This window comes from Thalassophryne amazonica, chromosome 13 (assembly GCF_902500255.1).
Source record: "Thalassophryne amazonica chromosome 13, fThaAma1.1, whole genome shotgun sequence".
Classification (NCBI taxonomy): domain Eukaryota; kingdom Metazoa; phylum Chordata; class Actinopteri; order Batrachoidiformes; family Batrachoididae; genus Thalassophryne; species Thalassophryne amazonica.
In genome coordinates, this window is record NC_047115.1 from 55,351,802 (window position 1) to 55,365,012 (window position 13,211).

Genomic DNA, 13,211 nt, shown 5'->3' on the forward strand with positions numbered 1-13,211 from the left:
TGTTTGCCAAAATCTTGCAATACATGACCCCATCCATCCTCCCTTCAATACCGTGCAGTTGTCCCCTTTGCAGAAGAGCACCCCCAGAGTATGATGTTTCCACTCCCATGCTTCATGGTTGGGATGGTTTTCTTGGGGTTGTTCTCATCCTTTAAACATGGTAAGTGGAGTTGATTCCAAAAAGCTCTATTCTGGTCTCATCTGACCACATGACCTTCTTCCATGCCTCCTCTGGATCATCCAAATGGTCACTGGTGAACTTTAAATGGGCCTGGACATGTGCTGTCTTGAGCAGGGGAACCTTGCTGCCCTGCAGGATTTTAAACCATGACAGCATCATGTGTTACTAATGTAATCTTTGTGACTGTGGTCCCAGCTCTCTTCAGGTCATTGACCAGGTCCTCCTGTGTAGTAGAATCATCCTTACCCCACAAAGTGAGATCTTGCATGGAATCCCAGACTGAGGGAGATTGACAGTCATCTTGTGTTTCTTCCACTTTCTAATAAATAATCATAACAGTTGTTGTCTTCTACCAAGCTGCTTGCCTATTGTCCTGTAGTCCATCCCAGCCTTGTGCAGGTCTACAGTTTTGTCCCTGGTGTCCTTAGACAGCTCTTTGGTCTTGGCTATGGTGGACAGGTTGGAGTGTGATTGATTGAGTGTGGGAAAAGGTGTTTTTATACAGGTAACAAGTTCAAACAGGTGCAATTAATACAGGTAAAGAGTGCAGAATAAGAGGGCTTCTTAAAGAAAAATTAACAGGCCTGTGTGAGCCAGAATTCTTGCTGGTTGGTAGGGGGTCAAATACTTATTTGCAGCAGTAACATACAAATAAATTATGAAAAATCATACATTGTGATTTCTGTTTTTTGTTTGTTTGTTTGTTTGTTTTAGATTATGTCTCTCACAGTGGACATGCACCTAAGATGAAAATTTCAGACCCCACCATGATTTCTAAGTGGGAGAACTTGCAAAATCGCAGGGTGTTCAAATACTTATTTTCCTCACTGTATAGAAATAAATAACTGTTTCCTGTGAACACCTAGTGAGAAGCCTACTCTCATTTAGGTTTTGAAAACTTGTTTCTGAAGTGTTTTTTGTGTGATTTGCACAATTTTCAGTATTTTGACTAATACTACCAATCATTTACAAGCCTAGATAAACTTTGTAATATAAAAAAATCAGTCCGTTTTTGATTATTAACATTTACTTGTACGTATACTTTCAATACTTGAGTACATTTAGTTATACGTTACTTGTCATACTTAAGTACAATAAATACTAGATACTTTAAGACTTTTACTTGAGTAGCATTTCAATCGGTGACTTGAACTTCTACCAAAGTCATTTTTTAATTGGTATCTGTACTTTTACTTAAGTGTGATTTTCCGGTACTTTATACAACACTGCCCAACAGGCAATCCCCTACTTGATCTGTTACCTACAGGTCTCACAACTTGGATGAGGGGTTAGATATGATACCCAATTGCTTAGTTTACATCTAATGAATCTAGAATATACGAGGTCTGTGAGAAAAGTGTCCGACCTTATTATTTTTTTAAAAAACCATATGGATTTGAATCACGTGTGATTACATCAGCCAAGCTTGAACCCTCGTGGGCATGCAAGAGTTTTTTCACGCCTGTTGGTGACGTCATTCGTCTGTGAGCACGCCTTGTGGAAGGAGTGGTCCAGCCCCCTCATCGGAATTCCTTTGTCTGAGAAGTTGCTGAGAGACTGGCGCTGTGCTTGATCAAAATTTTTTCAAAAACTGTGAGGCACATCCGAGTGGACACCATTCGAGAAATTCAGCTGGTTTTCGGTGAAAATTTTAACGGCTGATGAGAGATTTTGGATTGTTTCTATCACTGTAAGGACTTCCCACGGAGCGGGATGTCACGCAGCGCTCCGAGGCGACGTCGTCATCCTGTTTCAAGCTGAAAATCTCCAAATTTAAGCCTCTGTTGACCCAGGACGTCGTGAGAGAACAGAGAACTTTCAGAAGAGGTCGGAATCAGCAGTTTATCCGGACATTCCACTGTTAAAGGAGATTTTTTTAATGAAAGACGTGCGGACGGATTGGCGCGTCGGCTCGCAGCCGGCGTGGTGCGCCCGCCACAGGAAAAACACCTCCGTTGGAAGCCTTAAGGACAAGTTGGAACATGCCCTGCTGTTAAACAATTTCTCAGATACTCACTCAGCTGAAAGCCACTACCAAAAGCCGCCTGGATTTTACAAATGGTTATCAACACATAACAGTTTTTACAGTGCATGCTGATTACAAATGTATCAGAAAAGTCTGCAAATTTACAGCACAACATCGATAAAAGAGGAAAATGTACAGCTTATTTTTGATTTGGAGGTGATGATTGTAGAAGAAAAGCTTGCTGAGGGTCAATTTAGTCCAGAAAAAAGCATAATCCAGAGAAAGAGAAATTAATTAAATAAATCATCAAATTGTAAATTTATGGAAATTTGATAGCTTAACTATTTTTCTATTTATTTTGATAGCACCTCTACCTGGATGTGTTGCTGTATGTGGTTAAATGATTTTAAAAAATGTCGAAAACATGGTTCATTCAGTAGTTCAGCGCAGTTGGAACCAAAATGGCGCCATTTTCTGAGTTGACGCCACTCTCTCAATTAAGGCACTCTACCCCGTGAAAAAGAAATATGTACCCTTATCAATAACCACTTCATGCAATAAAATTCTATTTGATCCCTTTAGATTTTGAAATAAACTGACATTAATTTAGTACTTGCACGCACAATATTCTGTATATTCTGTACTTAGATTTGGGGTCAGGGGTTGTAAAAATAAAAATAAACTGGCATTATTATATCTAATACGACGGCGTTTTAAGGCCACATTGAATTTTTTTTAACTTCGAGAAAAACGTCGTAATTTTACGAGAAAAAAGTCGTAATTGTACCAGAATAAAGTCATAATATAATATTATGACTTTTTTCTCGTAATATTGCGACTTTATTCTGGTAATATTACGACTTTTTTTCTCGTAATATTACTTATTCTCGAAGTCCCCCCCCCCCCCCCCCCCCAAAAAAAAAAAAAATTCAATGTGGCCCTAAAACTCCGTCGTATATTTCTAAAAAGTCTCTTCAAGTGCAATAATACTTTGTGGCTTTAGCTGTACATAGACACACAGGACTACTGAATATTTTTTAAAAAGAATGACTGACTTTAATTCTTGAATGAAAAGCGCACTTGGCATAGAGAGGTAGCCAAAGCTACCTGTAAACACAAACCACGTGACAAGCGGAGCTGCGTGGATTCGACGCGCTGTGCAGCAGCAGCAGCGGGACGAATGACGGCTTTGAGGAAGTTCAGCTGAACTGGGAGCAGCTGAGCTAGTAGTATGTGACCCAAAACGAGTTGGTTACAACGTTGCAGAAACGCACAGGTAGGAGTCACATTTATGTTAAAGTTCATGTTTTATTATTGTTGTTGTTTAAAGGAGACCAAAGTAGAAGCTGAAAGGGGAGTCGTGATCGTGTAATATTCGTCAGCTGCACTCAAGGCTACAAACGAACTTGGTTACGTTAGGCCCGTGCTAACGCTGTATAGCTAGCTTGTTTTGACAGATTTTCCGCCGAGATAGCTTACGCTAAATATGTCATGTATACGTTATAAGTGACACATTGCATCTTTTCTGGGACACACGCTCATTAACGTGAACGGTGTTTAACATGTCGCCGTATGTTGAGCGGTAAATTCTTCCACAAGTTGCCATTAGCTGCTAACATGGCGTTTGCAGGCTTGCTAACGTTAGCATTAGCAAGTCACTCGGCACAATCCATATGGCCTCGTGTTAACCTTTGGCTAAACCTATCCGCAAAATGTGTCGCGTTTAGGCACCGTTTCGGTAACTTTTGCAGTATTTATAACTTTGGCCTGGTCCGTTCGTTTGCACAGCCAGTGTGTTAATTAGCAGGTCATGCGCTATTAGCTTATTAGCTTTAAGTACACTCTCCAAGTTAACATTAGGGAAATTATTTGGCACAGACACAGGTCGAGTAAGTGCATTTTTGTTTACACTGTAGTGAAACCACTTAAAAAAAGAAAAAGCCAATGACATTAGTATGACAGGTGCGTTAGCACATAACAGCAACAGATTGAAGTGTCATTTTAAGATCTATTATTGAATGTTTGCAAGGCTTTTCCACATCCAGATTTAGAGTTGGGTTTCAAAAAACCAACCCGTTACATTGAACGAATTTCACAAACTCATACCTCTGTCAAATAAGGTAACATTTCTTTCATATTTGACAGCATTATGTTGGATGGTATCCTTTATCGGCTGACAAAGGTTGATCTGGATCTGATCCAGATTACAGTTTTTGTGGCAATTTAAGTTTATTTTACATTAAAGTCAATCTCATATTTAAAAGTGAGGCGCAGACTGGCACTCACTATTGCCTGACAAAGTTTGATCTGGATTGTGGATTTTGTGGAGATTTGAATTTAATATTGAAATGCCTATTTTTTTTGGTACATTTTGCATTATATTTCAGTCAAAAGTGCCTCAATCTCCTTTTTTCTATTATGGATTTACCTACACCACCAAAATGGGATGGAGGTTCCAATTTGAATGCCTTTATCTTCTAGTTATCAGTCACAAACCAAGTGTCAAAAAGCAATGAGAAATTGTGCATAGCAAAGATAACCAATGTTCTGTGAAAATTATCTGAAAAAGAATTCAGAAAGAGAAAAAGCTGAAAAAAAAACCCTGCCAACACCACAAAAAAAGAGCTTTGATTCAAGTGCATGAACTAAATACATGCTTCTGACATTTGATCACATCTGATTTACGTGATCAGATGTGATCAGATGTTCACATAACTTAGTTCTATGGACAACTGTAAATTATTTAATAAAATTCAGGATTCAGTGTTATTAGACGAATGGATGAAAAAGAAATTTTTAATATAGTTCACAAAATTAAAGGAAAAAAAATCCCCTTACATCGATAGCTTTGATATGGTTTTGATTAAGAACATTATTGACTGTATTATCAAACCCTTAACATATATTTGTAACCTGTCACTCATGACTGGGAAATTTCCCTCCAGAATGAAAATTGCTAAGGTGATACCATTGTTTAAATCTGGTGATAAACATGTTTTTGTTTGTTTTTTGTTTTTTTCAAATTATAGGCCACTCTCTTTGTTACCACAATTTTCTAAAATTCTGGAAAAATATTTGTAAAGAGGTTGAATGATTTTATAGAAAAACACCATATACTTAACGAACAGCAGTATGGTTTCAGAAAAAAATCGAACAACTTCTTTGGCTTTAATAGACTTTGTGGAACAAGTTACAAATGCAATAGAGAAGAAGCAATACACTGTTGGGGACTTCTTTTTTTTGACTTACAGAAAGCATTTGATACTATTGATCATACCATATTATTGGAAAAATTACAGATGTATGGTATTAGAGGACTGGCCTTTAACTGGATAGCTAGTTATTTACATAATAGATATGTGTATTCACCTTGGTGGGATAAAATCATAATGTTTGAGGATTACATGTGGAGTGCCCCAGGGGTCAGTTCTCGGGCCATTATTGTTTTTGCTGTATATTAATGATACAGGTTTGGTTTCAAGTCTTTGAGTTGTATTTTGTTTGCTGATGATACAACTGTGATTGGTAGTGGAGATAATTTGAGACAGCTCTTGGACTTGGTGGAGAGGGAATTGCAAAAATTTAAATACTAGTTTGACGCTAATAAATTATCACTTCATTTCGTTAAAACTAAGTGCATTATATTTGGAAATAAACCTAGAAATTTAAGCAGTAAATTATTGTTGAATGGCATTGAAATTGTATCTCAAACTAAATTTCCTGGAGTTTTTGTTGACGATAAGCTCAGTTGGAAAACTCATATAAAACATATTGAATCCAAAATATCAAAAGTTATTTCTGTCTTGTACAAAGTACAATACTTTCTTCCCCAGCATCTGTTGGTTTCATTGTTTGTCATTACTTGTCCCTTATATGACTTAATGTATTGTAGTTTGGGGAAATACATATAAAACAAATACTAATCCAATATTTCTGTTACAAAAAAAAGCTATAAGAGTGATAAGTAAAAAACCATATCGTGAACCCACAAATTCGCTGTTAGTTCGTCTTCAGTTTTTAAAATTTTATGACTTGGTTGATTATTTTACAATACAGATAATGTATAAAGTTAAAAATGGATTCTTGCCTCAACATGTCCAGGAGGTGTTTAAAATGAGAGAGCCCAGTTGTAATTTGTGTGGAACTTTGGTATTTGATAGAAGAAAGATTCAAACTACTGCTAAAGGTCATTGCATTTCCGTAAAGGGTGTTAAGAGTTTGGAATGATTGTTTAGATTGTATTGAAGTATCTAGTACATTGGCTTGTTTTAAAAGACTGTATAAAAATAATATAGTAACTTGTTATAGTTTGTGTAACTAAATTGCCTGTGTGGCTATTTTTTTTTTTTTTGTTCGTTTGGCTGTTGTATTATTTTGTTTGTTTCACTGCGTTACATTACTGACTGGTATTTGTTTTTTGTGTTTATTCTTTGTTGGTACACAGAAACTGATGTACGGGGTGGGCATTTACAAGCTTTTGCTTCTGCCCACACCCTTTCAGCTGCACTAAATTGGTAAAGTTTTGAGTTTTGTTCTATATGTTTTAATTTTTGTTTTCGCTTGACTTGCTTTGTAAATGAGAGATTTTGTTCGTGCGTGCTGAATAAACCATTCATTCATTCAGCTTATGAAAAGCCACTTCAAACAGGAATTTGACCTTGAAAATTATTTCCAATGTAAAACTTTTGCATAACTGGAAACTAGTGTTTGCGGAGGTGATGGCTACATGAACATTTCAAACTCCTTCACTATGTCTTGGACTTGATTTACATCAGTGATTAATACAAACAGTAGGGTACTGAATGGTAAATTGTTAGGAGTAGACAGTTTTCAAGAACTGTGTGACTGTTCAAGACCATGATAAGTTGTTATAGGTAGTGATGGTGAGATAAGGCCCCATTGACATGTAGCCTGTCAACGCTTCCAGACCAGTTACTTCACAAAAAGTTTTTAGTCAAAGCCTTATTTCCTGCTGTATATTGATCATTGGACTTGTAGCACCCCTGCTCAGCTATGTCAAGCTAGAGGCTGCACAGCAAATTACTGTGGAGCTATAGTACTAAGTGGTGGTGGGATTATTTAGGTTCATCCTTTACCCAAAATACATAAGTATGCCAAATGGCAAATGTCAGCTTTCCCTGGTTTTTGCATGATCAAAGCCATACACACGCACATGCTCACAGAGGCCATTTGGCTAGGCTGTTATAATATAGATGTTGATATTTGTAGCTTATATGCATTAATGCAGTCAGGTCTAAAGTGTTTACCAATTTGTCACTTATTCTATCTATATCAGTTCATTTATTACAAATGTACATTGACATGTGCAATATGTGATTATCTGTCAAACCTGATGCTGACCACATGAAAAGACATGAAATGTTAAAGCAATGTTAAAGAATCATTCCAAAGTGTGTTAGCCTTATATTTTGCCCACAAGAATCAAGAGTTATAAGTACTATGTGTTTTTAATAGCAACTTCTATTTATCAAATTGATGTTCAGTAGCTTACTTCTTCTTTAACCACTTTCAGGACCCTCATCAGATAGAATGTTGAGATCTGTATTTAGCATTAGGTGGATGTTTATGCTTACATTGAAAAATCAGGCAGCGGTTCTGCAAAATAGTGTTTTTATTCTGTCAGACTTGTTGATAACAAAACAAATTTTGACCACAGAAGAGCTGGAAAGACTAAAGCCCTCACAGAGCAGCATAAAGCCACCTTGACAATTGCATGAGTTTGATCCCCGCACTGACATGCAGTCTTGTGTGCCAATGAGTAAACTCTTCATTAATTGTGGGTAAACTGTGCGAGGCTGCTTGCCAGTGTGCAAAGGAAATTTTGAAATATTCAAAATTTCTGGCACATAAATTTTGTGCAACTTGCGTAGTGATGGGTATCGGGAACCGGTTCTTTTTGAGTAGCGGTAAGAAATGATTCGATCCATTGACATCAATAGCCTTTTTGCTTAACAATTACCTTATCGGTCCTTCAGAGCGGCCGTTGTTTTTGGGGGTGTTTGTCAGGAAAATGATCATTTCGCTACATTGATTACAGACCCTGCAGCGGGTCTGTAATCAACCATTTCTGCAGTGTGGCTTTGCTTTGAACCTTAAATCAATGAAGCAGTGCTTCAATCTGCTGGTGCGTTGGTTCTTTGTTTTATTTCGCTTTATCTTAATTTTTTTCAAAGTGAAACACCGTTTAAATCAAATGACACCTCTTTCCAAACTTTGGAATACAAACAAACTGCAATTGATCAAAATGTTTTTCCTCCCAAAATGAGATGTCCTGTGCTGACGTGCAGCAGCAGGCTGAATTCATCTCAGAGGTATGGAGTGACATTCATGCCAAAGTGTCTGAAAGGCAATGCTTTTGACAAAAACTACTGATTTTATTTTATTACTTATGTCCAGAGATCAAGGCTCCAATGACCAATTTAAAATGTTGTTGACATAGAAAACCTGTAAAGCCTACCTTTAGTACACAGAAAATTCACAAGAGGTATCGATAAGGAATTGGATCGATAAGCGGAATCGGCAATGGCATCTATCGATAAAATTTTATCGGTAACCATCCCTAAACTTGTGTGAATTAGTTGTGAATATTGCACAACCTTTTCACAAACACTTCGTGTCATTGCTCACAGAGTTTACGCAGAGTTTACTCACTGGTACACAAGATTGTGTGGGGTTCAATTTGTGCAAGTGTCAAGGTGGCTTTTCAAGCGTACCCTCTAATGACACGCATGGGCATGACGAATTGTGTGCCAGTGTTAATTATGTAGGAATGTGTGCCGTGCACGTTTCCTTATCTCTTAATGTTTTGTGTGTGTGTGTGTGCGTGTACACATTATTTTAACTGTATGGATACTATAAGAAAATTGTCTATAAGTTTGTTGAACATTCTCCCTTACATACTGAACACAAGGTGAATGTAAAACAAATGATCATGCTTTCTAGTGGAAAACAGGAGCACACTTATCTGTGAACATTTTGCTTGTATGTCTTGGGGAGCAGGGGTAGATGTGTATAGCTGTATGTTGTCTGCATGTTTTCTACATGTCTCTGTGTGTTTGGAAATGTGCTAGAAAATGCAAACAAGTTGTAATAAAAATACTTTAATCATACATGTATGCATATTTCACTTTTAATTGTACATGTATTTTAGGGTGGTTCAAAAAAATAAAAGTTGGAAATTCATTACTCTCACCCCTTCATTTTATGATGCTTTGGGAAAAAAGAAAGCCTGCCAAATATTTTTGTCATACATTAATATTTAGAGGTAGCACATCATAGCTGAAGGTTGTAAATATATCAGTTATCGCTGCCCGAGTGCCCGTGCAATAGGTTATCCATTATCCAGTATGTAATCACATCACTTATAAAGAGGATAGAAGTTAACCACCTGAGTGTAACTAAAGTATAATTTTATATTCAATTTAAAACTATACCTGGGTTTAAATATTTCTCACAAACAACATACTTTCAAAAATGTTGTTTTAGGCTACAAGCTGAAAATTTTGCTTCAATTCACAGCTTCTTTTCTTTCAGATCTTTGGTGATGGTGAATCTAACATGAGATAAATGTAAAAAGAGACACTTGCTGACTTAACATGCTTAACCATTAACTGGAAACTTCAGTAAAACATGTCAGCTACTAGAAGTAGAACATTTGTATACCTTATTGGTTCCACCGACTGAAATAAAGGGAAACAAATTGCCCTCAAATGGGCAAATACTCAAGGTATTTTTCTTCAAACACACTGATTTGAAGAAAACTGTCCATGATGCTGCTGTGACCTCTATAGACATGGCAATTCCTTTTTGGGAGAGAGCTAGAATCCCACTGAGGGCAAAGCAGCATCTGATCACAAAGTTAGAAAAGGTGTTCGGAAAATGGAAAACATTGAAAAAGACCAAGAATCGCAATACAGACAAGCAGAAGAAAGATGAAACAGTGTTTTGTGAATCTTTGGAGGACTTGTTTGACATGGCACATCTGGATGTCCTAACAATGATAAAGTTTGAAGATGACAGACAGTTCCTACTTGCTCAGCGAGAGAAAGGTAGAAGGGGATGCATGGCAGGCATAGATAAAATACAAACTGCCAAAGAACAAAGAGCAGAAAAAAGGAAAGCTGCAGAAGCAAAATACAAAGAGAAACTGGAGGAGCCTGAACCAGCTAATGTCTCACTACCTGACACTGTCTCCAGCCAGAGTGAAGAGAACACAGAAAGTCCAGATGAAGAATTTATGCCAGTGCCACAAAAAGCCAGTAAAATTAAAGCTGTTGTAACACCAGGAGCAGCATTGGATAGGACCAAAACAACAGACAGAAGTGCCACCAATATTCTGACTGAAACGGCAGCAAGTCTTGGTCATGATGCAAGCAACTTAAATATCACTATCATGTAAAGGATGTTCTCTTATGTTACACAGCTGTATAATTGGTTCTTGTGCTGATTCATACATTTTTGAATATTAAGTACTGCAAGGCATAAAGAATACTATTGTTTGGAGCTAGATCAAAGTATATGTGGAAATATATAAAGCATAGACTTATTTAAATTTATCAATAATGAAACAGTATTTCATCAATAAAATGAAAATGCAATGTTTGATTGTTACAAAATCTTCGCTACCCCAGTATGTAGGTATTGTAGGAGCATGATACATGTACGAGAAGAACTGCATCTCACAATTCATGTTTCAGTGTTAACTATTTTATGGGATATGAAAAGATTTGATTTTCCAATGTATTGCCATAATTTCTGTCCTGACATATCAATATTAAACTGACAGAAATAATTTGGAAATATCTGGAAATGACCATACTATATGACAGTTATTGCCAGCAAAATCTTTAAGGGCTGTGTGCTACCAGTAAAAATTATTAGAGTTTTATGAAATTGTACATGATGTGTTTTTATGTTAGGTACAACAAATTTAGAGGGTGAGACTTGAAGTTTTTTGAAAAAAAATTTTTGACCATTTTTATGGGCCACCCTAATGTACACTCAACAAAAATATAAACGCAACACTTTTGGTTTTGCTCCCATTTTGTATGAGATGAACTCAAAGATCTAAAACTTTTTCCACATACACAATATCACCATTTCCATCAAATATTGTTCACAAACCAATCTAAATCTGTGATAGTGAGCACTTCTCCTTTGCTGAGATAATCCATCCCACCTCACAGGTGTGCCATATCAAGATGCTGATTAGACACCATGATTAGTGCACAGGTGTGCCCTAGACTGCCCACAATAAAAGGCCACTCTGAAAGGTGCAGTTTTGTTTTATTGGGGGGGGATACCAGTCAGTATCTGGTGTGACCACCATTTGCCTCATGCAGTGCAAGACATCTCCTTTGCATCATCCGTGAAGAGAACACCTCTCCAACATGCCAAACGCCAGCGAATGTGAGCATTTGACCACTCAAGTCGGTTACGACGAAGAACTGGAGTCAGGTCGAGATCCCGATGAGGACGACGAGCATGCAGATGAGCTTCCCTGAGACAGTTTCTGACAGTTTGTGCAGAAATTCTTTGGTTATGCAAACTGATTGTTCCAGCAGCTGTCCGAGTGGCTGGTCTCAGACGATCTTGGAGGTGAACATGCTGGATGTGGAGGTCCTGGGCTGGTGTGGTTACGCGTGGTCTGCGGTTGTGAGGCTGGTTGGATGTACTGCCAAATTCTCTGAAACGCCTTTGGAGACAGCTTATGGTAGAGAAATGAACATTCAATACACAAGCAACAGCTCTGGTTGACATTCCTGCTGTCAGCATGCCAATTGCACGCTCCCTCAAATCTTGCGATATCTGTGGCATTGTGCTGTGTGATAAAATGCACCTTTCAGAGTGGCCTTTTATTGTGGGCAGTCTAAGGCACACCTGTGCACTAATCATGGTGTCTAATCAGCATCTTGATATGGCACACCTGTGAGGTGAGATGGATTATCTCAGCAAAGAAGTGCTCACTATCACAGATTTAGACTGGTTTGTGAACAATATTTGAGGGAAATGGTGATATTGTGTATGTAGAAAAAGTTTTAGATCTTTGAGTTCATCTCATACAAAATGGGAGCAAAACCAAACCAAAAGTGTTGCGTTTATATTTTTGTTGAGTATACGTATATGTATGTATATGAGACAAAATCCTATGGAAACTGTTTCAGTGACATACCACACCATACTATAATGCACTTTACATCAATACTAGTGTCAGTTGTGTATTGAATAGTATCAGTACACTCCAACGCATATTAAAATTAAATACTGGTGAAGACTATTTTCACTGAATAGCCATGATCCTCAGCAAGTAATGTTTTAAGATTTAGAAGTTAAACTGTAGCCAGATCTTGTTGCTAGATGCTTCTTGTCCTGTGGTGTGCTGCATACCATTCAAAACAGCTGGTTTTTCTCACGTACGCAGCACAGAAACTGCAGCTGTGCTGTGTTGTGTACTCCAGGTTTTGTGATGAGAGAGGCTGTAATGAAGCCTTATTGCAAATGTACTTCCATTAAAAAGTACATTACCAGTGCAAGAAATGTCTTGAGTAAAAGTAGAAACATAGGTTTACATAAAGAATGTGAAAAGTGCTCATTAGTTATGCCTAGCAGCCGCGTTTCTTAATTGTTTATAAAATCAGTTGACATTTGTGAATCGACTCAGAATCATCCACGTCCGCACCGTGATGCATCTAAGAATTACCCCCCTCGCCCCACAAAAAATTTAGCTGAGCAAGAGTGTAATACATCACCCTCTCGTGGGTGTTATCTGGAATTTGAGAAAGGATTTATTTATTTATGTTTGGAGAGGGAGTGTTTTTGTTCCCCTCACCCCTCTGACTATGTGACTGTGTTAAAAGAAGCAAAATGGACACAACAAGCAGAAAAGTGTCTTCATTTCGTTGGAAATCATTGCGTGATAGATTGACTGGATGGGTCCATGGGTCTGTAGATAACACCTAATCCTTTGATCCAGTGGCTTCACATTCTGAAATATTGCAAACTGTCAAGGTTTGAGATTTAGTCCGAGATTGTGAGGGACAATTT

At 37.6% G+C, this 13,211-nt stretch overlaps 1 protein-coding gene across 1 annotated transcript in view; it reads left to right on the top strand.

Moving 5' to 3' along the window:
• The first annotated feature begins 3,272 nt into the window (after positions 1–3,272).
• The window catches only part of phf3 (PHD finger protein 3), a 46,763-nt gene continuing 36,824 nt past the window's right edge, over positions 3,273–13,211 (top strand). The window contains exon 1 of the mRNA XM_034185115.1: positions 3,273–3,423. The gene's annotated coding sequence lies outside the window, so the exon portion shown is untranslated. The remainder of the gene's footprint in view (positions 3,424–13,211) is intronic.